Source organism: Seriola lalandi, unplaced genomic scaffold, assembly GCF_002814215.2.
Source record: "Seriola lalandi dorsalis isolate HSWRI2012SDOR001 ecotype SW California unplaced genomic scaffold, Sedor1 jcf7180002054797, whole genome shotgun sequence".
NCBI lineage: Eukaryota > Metazoa > Chordata > Actinopteri > Carangiformes > Carangidae > Seriola > Seriola lalandi.
Window position 1 is genome coordinate 126,369 of NW_019525350.1, and position 18,205 is coordinate 144,573.

The 18,205-nt window shown below is 39.9% G+C and overlaps 1 protein-coding gene across 5 annotated transcripts in view; it reads right to left on the reverse strand.

The window, feature by feature from the left end:
* Positions 1–18,205, reverse strand: part of lpp (LIM domain containing preferred translocation partner in lipoma) — a 142,670-nt gene that overhangs the window by 112,550 nt on the left and 11,915 nt on the right. For 3 of the 5 annotated variants that reach the window (XM_023425955.2, XM_023425957.2, XM_087179198.1), the window contains one exon: positions 5,054–5,099. The exons of the other annotated variants lie outside the window; for them this stretch is intronic. The gene's annotated coding sequence lies outside the window, so the exon portion shown is untranslated. The remainder of the gene's footprint in view (positions 1–5,053; positions 5,100–18,205) is intronic. 5 annotated transcript variants of the gene reach the window in all.

Below are 18,205 nucleotides of genomic sequence, written 5' to 3' on the forward strand. Positions count from 1 at the left end.
ATTTGTTTTAGTCATAGCTTTCTTCCCCTGTAGTTATGGTTTGCATGCATGCACTTCATATGTGAATACCTGTCTTTTTAAATTCTACAGTCAAGCTAAACTGTTCTTGAAATTCAGCTGGCAGCCGGCCTGGCTAGTCATCCGTCGATTTGATGTGTGCTTCAAGAATCTGGCCCATACACACAAACTGCGAGCCAGGACACCCAAACAAAAACAGAGAAACCAAGTCTTGGCAAGTGAAGTTTACAGCTTCACTGCGGCCCAGTCGTGTACGGTGGTCCCCGTCCCTCCACTGCTGCGCTACTGTGACGCCTTAATGTGAACTGAGAGGTGAAACCACACTTCTGTGTTGAAGGATGTCATTCTCGTATTTGGCATGATAGTGTTGATTTATAGTGTCAAAAAATAATGTGGGTGTGTGTGTGTGTTTGTGTGTGTGTGTGTGTGTGTGTGCAGGTGCGGTGTATTTTTCTCATGAATCGGAGGCTGCACGTACTGAATGAGTAAACTACTAACTCACTACATGCATGCGTGCACAAAGCAGTGGTGTATAGGGTTAGTGGGTAAAAGGAATTGGGTTGAGCCTTCACTGTGTAACTGCTCACAACATTTTATTTTTTGCCTATGTTATGCTCAAGTGTTGAACCTCACAGAATAAACAGCTTTGTTATATCCTCTTAAATATAACACTCTTACAAAAAAAAATCACTTTCAGCAACCCTTGCAACGCTTTGCACTTTGAAGGTGCTGCCGACAATTTAGTTTCTTTAAAAAAGGGAAACAGAAAAGGTCAAGCTGAATCAATACAAACGTTGCACTTTGTGTGAAATGACTCACCTCACTGTCTGTATGACAAAGCCCAGCGACTCTGTAGTGTAAAAGCTCTGCTGTGAGAATAAACCTGGAAACTCTTTTATTGCTTTAGATTGAGACGTTTGATTTTCAATGACACTACAGCAGGTAAAATTCATTCTTCTGCTCCTGAACATCTGCCCTCTCTATAATCCCACAAATTATCACCGAGCTGCAAATGGAAAATAAGCAAAGACGAAACAATCCTAAAAACCTTGAAAAGTTCACTCAGCTCTGCGAGTATATAAAATACTTCACCATCACTGACGACCCGGACATTATTTTCTACGTTTTTCTATATGGAAAAATGCAAGGCCATAATTTCCATGGCCAGTGTCTAGAATACAATAGAAAAAGAAAATTAAAAAAACAAGGATTCTTCTTGGAGGATCAAGGATTTCATCAACGTATACGTTAAAAGATGTTAAAGGATCGCTCACACAGCAACACAATGCATGTAACGCAGTGTTTCAGGCGGGTTTCTGTAGTGTGAACTCACTTGAAATAACCCCTTCAACAATACCGTCAAACTGTAGTTATTATCAACATGCCACAAGAACTGATACTGGACATAATATATTACACACACACACACACACACACACACACACACACACACACACACACACACACACACACACACTCATTTCACTTTTAATTACACTAAAGAAATTGTCGTCTTTAGCAAATTATGAAATTATACGGATGAAAAATACAGAAAGAAAAAAAGCCCTTTCATCAGTATCAGTAATTCATCTATCAACCAGCCTGAACGACTGCATCCTTCACACTGACACGATTTACCTTTCCAAATACAAATGTTAAGAGTTTGGCAGTAAATTCAGCAGCTTATTGTGTATCTTTTTAAGGTTTTGAGAGTTGCACTGATAAAATAATTTAATGCCTGATGTATCAATTAAAAAACTTGACCACAGGACCAGCAAAGATTTTTAAACATATTTTCTATTTTTACGCCAGTATCATGATATGCAACTTATGTAGTTGCAATTTTTTTGGAAATAAAATTCTTAAATTCTTACATTACATGTGCCAGAGGTGAATGCAAATGTGTCTAGACTCCCTACATTCACATTAACACATAAAAACATTGTTCTTCTTCTATTGGAGTGGTTTAATGGGACCTGACTGGAATTTTTTTTAATTATTATTATTTTGTGTTAATTGGATAGTGACAATAGAGAGTGACGGGAAATGTGGGGACATGACATGCAGCTAACAGTCCGGTTAGCCGGGAATCGAACCGGGGGGGATTCACTGCTCAAGAGTTGTTTGTGCCCCCACCTACTGGAAAATTTGCCACCAGTTGTTTATCTCCATGAACCTGCTCCTAATATTTGATTAGATTCATTTGCTCTTTCTTGTGCTTTGCGCTACGTTTGGAGGGAAACCCGACGACTGGCGCTGCCCTTTGTTCCAGGAGAACGGGGGAACACGGAGGCGGCAGTGACGGGGCATTTAGAGGCGTAAGGGGGTCAGTGTCTCAAACCTCGCAACAGTGACTGATAGTGGCACAGCATCCCTCCTGAGACGCGTCCAAATATGGCTGCACGGTGACGACATATCGCCGCTGAGAAGTAAAAAGAACTGTAGTCTAATGAACAGTGAGTTTCAGACAACATGGCATCAGATCATCAAACATGCTCACGCTGTGGGACTGTGTGCGTCTCCTTTGATATCCGGCGGTGTTAGCGGTTGCTGCTTTGCCACACTTTCGCCTATATTAGAAAAAAAAGAAGCAGCTCTTTTTGTCGCCCCCCCCGTGTCTCTGAGGGCGCGAATAAGTTTATCATTTCTAGAAGAATAAAAGTGTGTTAATGAAAGCTGTGGCAGGACGGAGGCTTCTTGCACCACCTGTTCAGCATTTTCATATTTAGTGAAGAAGAGCTCAGGTTCCCATATGAGCACCTTACCATCTGTTTCAAAAATCACAGTTTGGTATTCAACAACAGTGCATGCTTTGCTAAGCACAGACACCTCAGAGCTTTTCTAATTCCAGCGTCCGCACTGACAGTCTGTGCAACACGGTATATTCTGTATATTCTGTACATTTAAGACGAGCACATCTGTGTCACGGCAGCAAATAATCTGATGGTATTTATGTGAGACAGGACCAAATAACAAAAATCAAGCATACACCGCTCCATTAGAATTAAAACCGCACAAGCATGACTGGAAAAAAAGAAAAAAAAAAAAAGTGATGAAATTATATCTTACATCAATTATAGCAAGGACCATTAGTGTTATCAGGACATGCAAACACAGTTTTGATGTGGCTGTTAAGGGAGTTCTCAGCAGCTTATCAGAAAGAACGCCAACAAAGAGTCAGCTAATTAGCAGATAAAGACAAAGAATCATTGTAGGCTAAGCTAATTTACCAAATTCATCCTTAGTGTGCAGCAACAAGGTCTACAAGCATGTTTCAGTTCTAACAGGTATTTTTACTTTTTTAAATTACTCTTTTTTTTCTTTTCTTTTTTCAAACCTACAAATTGGAGTATCTCTCTCTTATTTCAGTTGCCGCTGACAATACATGCAGCCGAACAACAACCCTGACGGCCAACTGTTATTTTTTAGTAACTATCTACTAGACAGTTCAGTGCAAGGTCGTGTTTTAAAGCATCAAAATTGAATTAATACTTTACATTTTTGAGCCCAAATCATAATTTTCGTATTTATTTCATTTGTCATCTATTTGTTTTGTCTTTTGTTGTGTACAGAATAAAATCTTTGTCGACCGCAGCACCTGTATTGTCAGCTTCAGCCCCCACACAGGGCTTGAAAATGTAGCACTCATTCGTCGAGAGTTGCAGCGGTGTTATGACAATCCATTAGTTCAATCCTACATTAGATTATAAATCACATCCTATGCTGAAGGCAACTTTGACGGGACTGTGGGAAAACCGATGGGGCGGCAAATCTCTGGATTATGTCTGTCCGAGGACTCTTGAAGAACAAACCAGACAATGCTTCATTTGATTAAAGGGATAGTGGCTTTTCCACATTTTCTATATAAAACACATGACTTGTTTTTCTCATAACCAAGGCTAATTGATTAAATCAAGAATGCATCATGGGAACACATGCTGCACATCATTAAGGCAACCTTTTGCCCTTTAGCCAACTTTCTGTGACGCAAATCAATCGTCTAGGAAGAAAGATTGGAACTGTAAACAGCGAGTGTGGATGAAGAAGTTCCTGAAATGCCACAATCTTCTAATGAAAATACAATACAGACAAAAACTACAACAGGAATTTCTCCAGAAATTAATAAAATAACTGAATAAATTATAGAAATATATAATTAAAATATATAATCAATAATACATTTTTATACTTAATTACGGTATAATAATCACAAAAATACACTATTTTATATCCTGTTACTTGTTGTAATACAGGCTCATTAAACAGTAAAATACTACAGCTCAATAAGAATATCTTGTTTTAAGCTTTGATGAAATGGCTTTAATAAATAATCTTTAAAATAACAACGATAATTCAGACTCATTAGCATTTGATAAATTACTGAAGAAATTTCTGAGTCAAAATAAAGAAATTATGCTCCGACTAAACGTTTGTATAGCGCTGCAACATAGCGCTCTTAATGGCCACCGATTACATTAATTACCCCACTGATGTGTCCACACACAAACAACACACACAGACACTCACACAGCTGAGTCACAGCAACACATTTCTGACTTTCTGCTGTGTTAAAATAAAAGGAAATTAAAAACATAACACACTACACACACACAATATTGAAAAAAAATATCTGATATATTTTTTTGTTTCTCAAAAAGTGGAAAAAAATGAAAATAAGTGGAAAAGGTGGAAGGATGAAAAGAAATACATGACAGTTGCATATATATATATATATATATATATATATATACATACATACATACATACATATAGGAGATAACATGGGAGATTTGCATGTGAGATAAAAAACATAAATGACCATATATGTAAAGAGATTTCTCTACTCTCATCACCACTGCAGCTGCAACAGTTAATGGGGAATTATACATATTGTCTATCTGGGGAAACAAAGTAAATTAAAGTATAAGAAAATTAAATTAAATTCCAGAAGATGGTTCACGGAGGCCGCTCTGTTCTGTGAATATACAGTATTGTACTGTTGTGGAAAGGAGGAGAAATTAGGTCAAGTACTCACCCAAATGTTAACGCTAAGTGATGGCAGCGACTACAGGATCAGACACCTGAAAAGAAAAAACTGTGTAAGTATACAGCTCAGACATAAAAGGGGAAAATTAAGTTTCAACAAAGAGATGTCAGATCAGACCGGATCTGGATCAGCTGATTTTAAAACTGTCCGATCCTGGGCTGCAGCTGCCGTTCAATTCATCTCTCTGCGTCTTTCATTCTCATCCAGTTGTTTACTTTTAAGAAAGTTAGCATTACAGTGCAGCACCAACTCCTAAAGTGAAACACCAACTTTTGACTGCAGGGGATAAATTCAAGAATGATAATTGTGAGTGAAATTTCTATTTCTGGTGTTGTGAATGTCCTACATTCTGTTTAGATACAGGTAAGGGTGGGGGTGGAATGATTTTTTTTTTGTCTCCAGGGCCCAAAGATGTGTATTCCTCTTGCTGAGGAATGCTTTTGTTCTGATAAATTGACATTGTCAGTTTCCCACATTGCCACAGTGTGGCATATACTATAGGGAGCAGTAGTGGGAACACAGATGCTACATACGATTGGCGTCAGTCAATGTGACAGGTCTTGTTTTTTCTTCTCTTTTGAGGGAGGGGGGGGGTCTATTTTTCTAAATCTGAACTTCCAAGTCGAGGAAGCAGGAAGGAATAAGAATTAATACACCTACACTCCCCTTCTCCCTTTAGAATGGCAAAAATCTCTTTGTACTCGCATCATAATTACTGGTGGGCGCCAGTTTGGAAATGATATCCATGCCTCCTTCACACTTCTTGTTTTTTTCCCCAAGTATAACACAATGTTTTGAGAACATGCAACTGACAACCAAGTCTTTTCTCAACTTCTCACTCTTCAGTTTCTTTACATTGTGATAATGGAAAGGAGAAAGTGTCGCTTGAAGTGACGTTCCTTGCTCCGGCATGTGCGCCCTGTTTTTCAGACGCAGCGTTTTTTGCAGGAGCACCGCGAGTAGCCGGGTGCGCAGGAGGTAAAGTAACCGGCTGCCAGGGTGCCGGGGACGTCTTCCTCCATGGGAATGACGCCGATGAACAAGCTCTAATATGGTGTTTTAATGTGTTTATTTATTTATCTATTCAGTTGATCCCACAAAAGAAAATGGTTTCCTTCATCACTATCATTTAAATGTTTTTTTTGAGTTAATGACTATTAAAAATTTATATTAGAAGTTGTAAAAAATAAATAAATAAATAAAAAATAATACAGTGTAAATATTTTCTGAACCTTTTGCTGATTTTCTCAGTTTTGTCTTTGTAAACTAAGAAATCTGTGGTTGGACTAAACAATGAATTACATGAAAAATACATGAATCGTTAAGAAAAATAATAATTATTAGTTGTTGCCTCAGTGAATATAAATAACAAAATAAAATCTGTTCAATATAAAAATATCAAATACATATTAAATTCAACAGTGATGTATTACTTATAAAAAAGGAAAAAGAGTAGACAATAAACAGAAAACTGGTGTTAAACTACTGAACACTGAGCTGAACACAGACGCTGACAACCTTAAAAAGCTCAGTTCACCCAAATCCACCCAGGACACCTGGAGAGTATCCGGCCTCACAAATGCCTCTAGTTTCATTTAGATATCTGCAAACTACCCTGTGGATACAAAAGGAAAACAAAAGGAGGTTTAATTTGTTCACACAGTACTGAAAAGTGTCGGAAACGTGTCTTTGTTTCTTTTTAGAAGCAATGTCCCGCTTCAGAAGATGTCACGGAGCTGATATTTGCATCCTCTCCTCTAACACCACCACAACCACCATCCGCTTTCTCTCCAGTGCCACCATCAAGGCCACACTTGCGCTGTTTACATAAACCACTAACTATTGTGTATTCTACACGTACACAGTCGACTGAGAGCGTAACAGCTAACTGGGGACCTTATTACACTAAGTGTTTGGGGAATATGCCTCACTTCCTGTTTGCTTGTCTTGCTATCAACTTAAATTGTGCACCACCGATATGTGGGTTGGATATTTTATTTATACTTTTATTTACCCAGGGTAGATTTACTGAGCTCTAATGTTATTTTTCAGCAGCTCCATCCTTCTCACACACACACAAAAACACACACACACACTCAAATGCTGATGCACTTCCTAATACAAACAACAGTCTTTTTTATCACAGCAGACAGATTTTCTACAACTGCAAAATAGCCATAATCATAGAAATCCATGTATTAAAAACCAGTGTTCACAATGATTTTGTGTTCAGCTAAGAATTCGACCAAAACAAAAAAGAAAAGAAAAACTTTCACCAATTTCTGACCCATTGCTGTGATTTTTTTTTTTTTTTTCTCTTGAGAATCGGGGGGACTTGAAACCTGTCCACTAAATTTGATTGATCTCGCAGTCTCTGAGTTACAGATCCAAACAAAAACAAAACGGCTTTCAGCACGTTCTGTGCTCAGACATCTGGAGAAGTATCCAGCTGAAAAGCAGTTGTGTAATTGGTGATCTGGCCAGAAAATGGTGGAAAACACGTCAGATGGGCTCATGGATTTGTGTGTGTGTGTGTGTGTGTGTGTGTGTGTGTGTGTGTGTGTGTGTGTGTTTGTGTGGCTCTCGGCTGCCAACCCAATAAATTCAAAAACAGAATTGTAACGTTGCTAATGCTGGTGCTATAGGACTGTACCTGTGAGGCAGCGATGGGGCAAACAGCAGCAGGAAATATTTTCACTTTCACAGCTTACATCCGAGGGCGGCACGGTGGTGCAGAGGTTAAGCCTGTCGCCTCACAGCGAGAAGGTTCTGGGTTTCGGACCTGCAAGTCTGCTCGTTCTCCTCGTGCCTGCGTGGGTTTTTCCTCCCACAGTCCAAAGACGTGCGAGCTAGGTTAACTGCCCGTAGGTGTGAATGTGAGCATGTGTATGTCTCAGCTTTGTGATTGTGACCACTGACCTGTCCACGGTGAAAGACGTCTTATAAACTTACAGTCAATAACACAACATGCTTCTTTAAAACGAAACAAGCAGCTCTTGAATTCAAACCATCTTCAGGCTGTTTTCCAAGACAACAACAACAACAACAACAACAACAACAACAACAACAACAACAACACAACTCGACCCGTAAACTACAGCTCTGGTCTCATAGTGGAAACACACACATAGAACATATATTGTGCTGTAAGTGCTATAACACATCTGCCCTAACTAATTCTATCTCTGAATGAATTAAAAGAAATAAAACATGAAATCGTTCAGGCGAAACGTACCTATGGTTGAACCTGACTCCTGCCCCGTGCCGTCAGGAAAACTTTCCTGATCGTTACCTACACTGTTCAAATGTCTCCTCCGGCAGAACGAGTCCAAAAAAGGCCAAATCATCGACCGCAAATGCCGTTTTAATGGGAGCAATTTCCCCATGTGCCTGACAGTGAACAGCAAAACTGAAAAGGTTGTCATTCCTCTCTCACATTGGCACGGCGTATTTCTATAAATACAAAACATTAATCAATGGAAAACTACCAATATTCATCAGGCAGGCTTTTAAAATTGGACACAAACTGAACTGAGCTGAACTCAGCCCCCCACCACCACCACCACCACTTCATTGTTTTGGAACTACAGTTCCCATCAGACTTTAGCAGATATAAGCAGGAATCATTACCTTGTCATGGATTCAGGGACTTACACATGAACTATGAATTTCAACTTGAATCCAACAACTAATCGAATTATCGAAATTGCGATATGGTCAAGTGCAATAATCCACATCAAAGGAGCTGCAAGTTTTCTGATGAAAATAATGTTCCGATCCGTTTCTGACCTCGACCACTTATCTATCGCTGGGTGGGACCTTACGCAACCGCACCTTATTACCCACGTTTTACTTCAGTATTTACATGAGATTAAATTGGGTTAAATGGGCCTTTCATAAAGATCTGCCATCACTCAGAAATGTTCGGGCATATTTTCTTTGATGGTCAAATAAAATGAGCCAATTTCATCCAATGCCACATCCATTATGATAACTTAGGTATTTTCAGTCGTGTAGTCAGTGGGGGAAAAAACACAATGAGCTAAATACTCAAATTATCAAAGTCATTAGACATTCAGAGTAATTTGCTATCAAACCAAAGTGATCATCCAAGTACATTAGACCATTAGCACAATTCTAAAGAGCCACAATCTGTCAAAGAAATGTAATTTAGGCCCTGAAAAGGTCTTTATTCATCAGGCTACGACGGACGGGTGGGAACAAGACTAAAAACAAGTGTATATGCGTCACATCATTCTAACCTTCATCTTTGTCTTCGTGCTGCACTTTGCTGCTTCTATAGACTGTACAGCGTATGATGTGCTGTCAATACTCGTGATGCCTCTGCTGACAATGGCTAACCCAAACATTTTTGTCATATACGTCTGACAAAGCCGAGGAGCACCGGGTCCATTTTCTCTGTGGGCACATGCTTTCTAAGTGCTCCTACAATAGACGGCTTGATTGGACCTTAATGTTTACAGCCTGAAAAGGCAGACCAATGAAAAATACATATCCCTGAAAACACCTTGGCCTTTTTCCCTGAGCTTTATGGTGTATTTATAACCACTTCTTTACAGCGTCGCAGCAAAGTGAAAAGCATGTTCAGATTAAATTAGTTACCTTTTCTGAACTAGGTACAGTACAGTACCGGTGGGCTCACAGGAATCTGAAGTGCAGGGAATACCCTTGATAGGAAACAAGTCACTCATCTGATTTATATCTGACCTGCTAACCATCCATGAGAGGTTCATCTGGGCCAAGAATATAGGTGGATCTCACTTAGAGTTGAGCAGCTCCCAGGCTGAAAGCAGCATAGTGACTTTCAAAGCCCCAGTTTGAATTTTTGATTTTCCCTCTCGTAGCTGTAAATACACATAGATTCATGCGGGTACGAATTTTCTAAAGAATCATCATCCTGCAATTTCCATCTCTAACCAGCAGAATTCAAAACAGAAATCTTTTGTTACGAATAATGAACCTTAACTATGCGGCCTTGTATTAACCTTTCAGTCTGTACATTCTGGGGATGTGAAGGAGAATAAACTTCAACAAAATGAAATCAAAAAATACTTGAATAAATATGCCGGGAGGTAGAGTCACCACAGGGAACACACTTTGATCTCAGATGGCTCAGAAAGGAGACACTAAAATAGGTCTGAAGGGGGACAGAGCATGAGCGGTCACACAAACCTGTAGCTCCTTCAGGTTTACTCAGAAAACAATAACAAGAGCTGACGGTAAAATTACAACACAAACTTTATGTTTCCTTCTTCCTGATTCAACCTAGATGTACAACACAGATTTGTGGTTTTGCTGTGCAATTAAGGATCATTAATTAGATGCTTTTAAACCTCCAAAATAAAACTGACCGCTCATCCGGCTAAACTGGCTTGTTTACATCCTTCAGGTCTGACTGCTCGTGCCTATTTTTAAAGATCTCACCACATACTTAAATAGAAGCATAAGTATATAAAGGCACCATCAGTTTCTCCGTAGACAGCGTAATGTGACAGACAGTTTGAGCACTTCGACAGTTTGAATGGACAGGAAACTCTCGTGGCTGAATCACCAGAACAAAATGAATGAACAACTGCACTGCAAAAAAAGATCTGGAAAAAGTCTAAAATACAAACCTGTGTACAAAAAAAAAGGTCATGGGTGATGTTAACTACAACAACAGGGAGCACAAGGAGCATTTCAGTGCAACAACAGCCGGTCGCAGCAGGTAGAAGCTGAAGTTTACACTGTTGAGACACTAAAATACAACCTGCAGCTGAAGTTTATCAAAAGTTTAAATAAATTCAGCAAAAATGGTGAAACGTTTTGTTCACAACTGAAAGAAGTATTTGAAATGGCGTTAAAGAGCCACACAGAATAATGGGATACGTCACTCATCATTTCTTTTTGTTTGCACACACAGACACAAAGGAAGAGGAAAACTCTTCTCCAACACATTTTAGTCACGCCGATCCACGAGCAGCGCACTGATGCTTCCACTGAATTTCACCTGACCCCCGTCACCTGCCTACCCCACATCTATAGTGTCTTGCCGTCGCCGCAGTGCAGCTTTTCCCGTTACCTGTTTGTGTTGTTTGCTTGCTGATTTTTCCTTTTTTTATTAGAGTACGCCCGGGGGCAGACCGTGAGCCTGAACTTCGACCGCTATAACCATATATTACATGTTTTATGTCTGCATTTGAGCCCTCCCTCCTGTTCGCCGGTTGCCCCTCTGACTCGTCTCAGAGTCCACACACTCCAGGACTTTGACATGTGTTCCTGATAAGTCTGCGAGAGCGCAGAACTGTTGTGAAAATGTCAAGTGCTTGAGGGCTCTCTTGTGGACTTTTTGAGCCGATGTGTAAACTTTCAAAGTGATTTCCTTTTCATGGTACAGTATTTACAGCCCTCGCACTGATGACGCAAGTGGAGCCCGTAAGCGTGGATTTGCAGGACTGGTCCTTTTGTCCTACCTCTACAATAAATGATTTTCAGTGGTTAATTTTATCTGCATGTTATCCATGTTACAGAGAACACACACAGAGAGACCAGTTTCCATGATCCAGAGAACCTGTAGCAAGCTCTGTGGTCCTGTCAAAAGCATTAAACTCCGCTGAGACTTCCACCGGCGTTGCAGTGAATGGTTCAGCTTCACAACAGCGTCACAAAGAGGAGGCTTTGTGATCGCAACACTTCTAAGCTCTGCAGACAAACGGGTCTTACCGTGAACACCGGAAAATTGCTGCAGTTAAGATTAAACTTTAAGCAATGTATGTAATTAAAATGAAGCTAATTGAAAGTACCACGCAGGTGCTGGAATGAAAAGCGTATTGAAAAGTGCTAAAATTGGTGTGCTATTATGCCCCACAATGATACCGCTAACATGCTGATAATAAGCAGGTATATTGTTTACCATGTTCCCCATGTTAGTTTGAGAGCATGCTAACTTACAGCTGAGGCTGATGGGAATGTCACTTTCTGTCTTGTCTGTTATTTGGTCAAAAACCAAAGTATGGCACATATTAATTTTTTTAACCTGATTATTATTACACTTCATCCCAAAGGGGACCACGAATGTCTGAACCTGTTGACAAATTTCACGCAAAACAACAAGTGTAAACGTCACGGTCTGGGGGAAAAGTCTGGGGATCCCCACATTTGTTAACGTATATCATCTGGGGACCATGAATGATCCAACACGTAGATATTTCAATGGATATGTGAAAACTTTGACCTGCTAAAGTGTTTCGATGAAAACTCAGAGGAGCACCACAGTCAGTAGGATGCATCCTCTGGAGATGAATGTATGGAGTTAGACCACCATTGCCAATGCATTGCTAAAAGAAAACCTTCACTATGCAGTAATGTCAACAATTCTAATAGATTACTGTTGGAAACTGCTAATTCAAAGTATTTCTATACTTTGGAGCGATTATTTTTACAGTAGAAAAGGTTATGTTGTCTATTTTTCTTTGCTCGTCTACAGACCAACCCTTTTATTCACCAACCACCAGCACAAATTCAAGTCGGACAGAGCCACAGGAATTCGATAAGGGCAACACAGTAGAGAAAAACAAACACCCCTCCTTTGCCTATGTAGAGAGATAAAGTTACTATACGAGTTCTCATCTCATCCCTGAGTGCGGGAGAACAAAGGCCAGAGGCTTACTTCTAAATGCTTTTATCATTAGCAGAAAAACTGTAACTGCTGCAGAGACCGGAGCTCTGGGCAAACCGGCGCAATCCCTGAAAGGTGGCAAAAAACACCCACAGGCTTTGGTTTGTATGTTTCTTCCTAATTTAATGCTTCTACAACAAATGAAAAGTTGGCCCAGCGGAGGGATTTAAGAGATTAGGGAATGCATCTAATGTACTGGATCCGTCTGATGTTAACACAAGTGACCTCAAACCTGACACGTAAGGTCCCTCTCGCCCTCAGCTTAAACCCTGCAGCTTGCAACCTAAAAAAGCCACGCGGGGAGCTCGAACAACAAGAAGGCCGTGGATAGTGTGGAGGCTGAGTGTCAATGCTGAGGGGCGGCTGCACTATATGGTACTTGATCCACAATGCACGCCACATCATATACAATTGGATAATCCATTAATGAAGCACATTCTGGGGCGACTCACTAAGACCCCAGGCTACGACCTTTAACCTCCCGTGTATTATATCTGACACGAGAATAGTGCAAGTAAATGCACATGTGGAGGGACAAAGAAGCTTTTCTCTTTGTGCTCTGACAAAGCAACAGTATGTGGAAGTCGCCTCCACCTCTTCCTATATACTTGTACTAGCATTAGTAATGCTTTAAAGTCTAAATCTTACTGCATTAGTGCTCTTAACAGCACCATAAATAAATGGATTCCATTTAGTTAAGCCTTGGCATTTTTTTATTTTTTTATTTTTGTTTGTTTCTATATCCTGCTCAGAATCCAATATAGGTTAATCAGTATGATCGACATCATAGGCAAACAAGAGAGAGAATTTACTGATGATTCATCGAGTTGAATCCTCCACAACGAATCACCTGTCGGCACCTGAATATCACGTGTTTCTGCTGGTCTACAAAATGTCAGAAAAGAGTAATGTAATGTAGCACACGATGGATGGATGGATGGATGGATGCAGATTCGTCAAATATGGATGGAAGAACAACATGACATGATGACAACAATTTTCTTGATTAGTCCGACCCAACAATTCAAAACCCAGAGATATTCAAGACGGAAATCCACACATTCAGGAGCTTTTGGCTTTTGTCAATCTGTTGATCAACTCATCAATTAGTTGACTTATTGTTTCCGTTCCAAGTAATATCTTATATTAGGGACAACAACACACAACATGTACAGTATGTTTCTAGTTTCTTTCAGTTGTTGCTGCCCACACATTTTGTCATTTTGACAAGTAGTAGTTCAAAAAAAAAAGAGAAAAACATTAAATCAGCATATTTGAGAAACTGAAAAAACGGAACGGCAATATTTTGGCATGAAAAATGAAAAAAAACAAAACAATGAATCAGTTATCAAAATAGTTGGTGATTGGTTTTCTCTCAAACCAGGACAACATCCATCTATTATTTATAACGCTTATCCTTGTAGGGCCGCAGCGGGGCTGGAGCCAATCCCAGCTGAAACTCTGAAACTAGACTCCACACAGAAAGGCCCCAGCTGGTCGGCAGGTTCGAACCTGCCGCCGCAACCCCCTAATGATAATCAGAGTCTCGTCCAACCTCAGACCCTGAAATCTCTCTCACGAATGAATCATCAAGAGAAAGAGATTTCGTATGTTTAGGAAGCTCAGATAAGAGTCAGGAAAAACCCCGTTTGCAGCAAGATAGGGCCCAACGTCAAGGTACATCTACTCCTGAAAAAACGACACCACACTCGAATGAATCAACCACAAATCAAGATGTGGATCAGAGAGTAATTGGATGTCTTTGTTTGATTCCTGAGCGTTACACACAGATACCACAAAATGGTCTCAGGGGTGATAACTGACCTGTCACTCCTCTATTTTGCATACACACCCTGAATATCACACAAACATCAGCCACGCCTTGAATTATGGATGCACCGAGGGGAGAGTGTGAGGTTATGTGTGAAGACTTGGTCCCAGGTGTAACACTGCCAGAGCTCCGACACCGACTTCCAGCCAAGAGAATGATTTGGGTCAGTAGGTAATTGCATTCCTGGACCACAGGGGACTTGTTGGCAATTAATCCTGCCAATGAGCCACGAGAAATATGCACAAAGTACAGTGTGCCAGTAGACTGATAAATAACTCAGGCTCTTTCAAAGAGTGATAGGGTGAAATATCTGCTGCTGACACCAGCGACTCGCAGCTACAATGACACAATAAGATTATGGCAGAAATCGAAAGTATTGCGCCTGATGTGGCGGAAAATCTCTATTTGTCAGCTTCTTCAAAACTGGCACCCAGGAAACTTTAGATTTCACTGACCATTTCAACCCTTCTTAGCCGACCTTCTCTTCTCTTGAACAAGATCAAGGGAAAGCCCTGGCAGGTTAAAATGTAGAAATCAAAGTAAGTGTAGAATTCAAGTGAAGTAAAAGTATGTGAACCCTCTGGAACGACCTGCTTTTTTTTTTTCTTTCTTTTTCATGCATTGATTGGTCATAAAATGTGATGAGATCTTCATCTAAGTCACAAGTGTAGACAAACACAATGTGCTGCAGCTAAAAACACACAAACCAATTATATTTTTTGTGGCTTTACTGAACACACCCATTAAAACATTCACAGGTGTGATGGAGAAAGTAATAAATGGTCGAACCTCCGTTGGCAGGAACAAACTAAAACAAGCTCTTCCAGTAGCTGCTGATCAGACCTGCACAACGTTCAGTCCGCAGCATCTCTGCTGGATTAAGGTCTTTAACGTTTAGGGTCGTTGTCCTGCAGCATCACCCAGCTTCTCCTGAGCTCCAGCAGGTGGACAGACACAATGACATTATCCTGTAAGATACCTGGATAAACTTGGGAATTAATTGTTCCCTTTGATGATGGCGAGCCGTCAAGGTCCAGAGGCAGCAAAGCCTCAAATCATGACGCTAACTCCGCCCTGCTTCACCTTTGGCTACATGTTCTTCCCAAACAATACAACCTAAGTTTCATCAGTCCATAAAAGTGTGTCAAGCTTCCTCCGTGGTGTCCTTCCATGTAACCATGCTCCGAGATCTGTGTATGATGGATGCATGAACAGAGATGTTTACCAGCTCCAATGATTCCTTTAAGGCTTTAGCCGTTACTCTGTGTTGAGCTTTCGGAGTCATCTTTAGCTGGACGACCACTTCTAGCGAGAGTAGCCACAGAACTACATCATCTCCATTTATAGACAGTTTACTCTGACTGTGGACAGATCAATATCTGAACTACCTGAGATGACTTTCTAACCACCTCCAGCTTTTTGCAAACCAACACTTCTTGATCCTCTTTTGTGAGGCATGCTTCATATCCCCAGATGTTTCTTGTGAACATCAAACTCTCTTTTTTTTTTTATATATATATGAAAAGTGAAAGTGTCTCTAACCCACACCTCCAATCTGGTTTCATTGACTGGACTTGCTGCCATTAGCCGAGGGGTTCACGTACTTTTAGTGTGTCGTCATTTAAAACAGATTGTGTTCATAATTGTACCTGTGAAGAAGACCAGATCAAACTAGATTGGTGTAAAGGGTTCACTTACTTTTTTCTTGCCACTGTAGCACGGGCTCATTTACATTCTCTTTTTAATCGGTAACACTTTCCCGGTAATCGTTGATATCTGGTCGTTGCTCTGTATAATAATTTACAGTCTCGCTTTTTCTGTCAAGAGCGCTTTGTAATGTGAACATGTAAATCATTTCTGGGCGTCATTATTGACCAAAAACTATGTTGGAAGCCACACATACATGATGTAAACACAAAAATGTCTAAAACTATTCCAGTATTATATAGAAAAAAACATTTTAAATCAGAAATCACTGTATATTATACGGCTCTCTCATATTACCATACATTACTTATTGTGTGGAGGTATAGGGAACATTCACTTTCCATGCTACAGTAGAAAGCTATGAGAATCATCAACCAATGAGACTATTATGAACTAACTAACCCACAATTCATTCATTCATTCAAATGCTTGAAAATTTAATGATCTGGTTGATTTTAAAACTGCACAGAAAGTCTAAAGCAGAAAATCATTTACTCCCAAACTGCATCCAGAGGTTGTTTGAAATCCGAGAGAGACTGTGTGAAAAAAAATGTGGGTAACGACAGATAAAAAAAGAAGATGCTTATCTGTCAAAGAGGAAAACCTGCAGATGAGTTGTGACAGTGTTTTAAGAATGAGTAGCTCACTTACCACGTTTAGACATGTGGCTTTTAAAGACTAACGTACACATAGAAAGAATTTTCCTTGAGATAAGAGAAGATTTCAAATCTAAAAAGTATTTTTGAAATTCGTGGCATTTCACGATCTTAATAATATCTAACAGCTTTTACACCATAAATACATGTTTATTGATTGGTTTCGCTCTTTTTTGTTGGTATTCAAAAGTAAAACCTTCGCTCCATCCTTCTGCCGTTCTAAATCTGATTTAACTGGTTTGCAGTTTATATATTTTTGGCACATTATTAATGGCTCCGTGTTTTGCCAACAACATGCTTCAGTAATTTGACCGTCTTTACAGGGTGGCATCTGTCACTGCATGCCAGGCAAGTGTGTATCAGTCACATTGTGTAAAGTGCCCCATTAGCCTCAAGCTTCTGCTTAATCTGAGATTAATCATTTAGTGGCATCCTGATCCTAAATGATAGGGGCACAGTGAAAATGTCACTCCTGGCACACAATCACTCCGCCGTCTGGAACCGTTACTATTATGACAGTGTTAAAGATTACTGTTGTTTACTGGGAATGAAAGTGTTTTGACGAACACCAAAGAGAAAAATTTTCACCGAGCAGAATGTGAAAAATGATGGGTGTCAGGCGCCAGGAATACCTGAGGGTGTAATCGCGCTCAATACAAAGTAAAATTGATGGTTCTTTTCGAAAGCGGAATACAGGAACCTTTTCAGGATCTCTGAAACTGTACAGTGATTTCAGCAGGAAAGAAATAACCATGGGCCACGGTTTCTAAATCCAAAAAAGGTCCCTGATCCTATGATACCGTCAGAAATGACTAACTATCAATAAGAACCAATATCAGGACATGGGAATTTTGAGAGAGAGGGAATAAAGACGGGAAGTGCAAGAGAGACAAAACTGAAACTTTACTTAATTAATTGATTCAATGCAGCAACACTGGAAACTTAAGCAACGAAAAATATCCATTAAAAAAATACCCTAAAAGTTTGAGCAGATCACCACTACCCCAAAGACAGAAATATTCCTTTCAGTTCGCCCGCTCTGTTCTTCATACAAAGAAAACAAGCTCACCACATCTACAGAGTTGCTGTTGATGTTTAGGAGCTTCTTAAATGTATCAAAGATGCTGGAGACTTGTTTTTTTTCTAATTAGTACTCTTCAATGAGACCACATGTAACATGTAATCACTCTTTTTTTAGACAACATCCATTAATATCGGACTGATTTTAATAAGGAGGAAGCATCTTCAGATGAACTAAACTTGCTTCA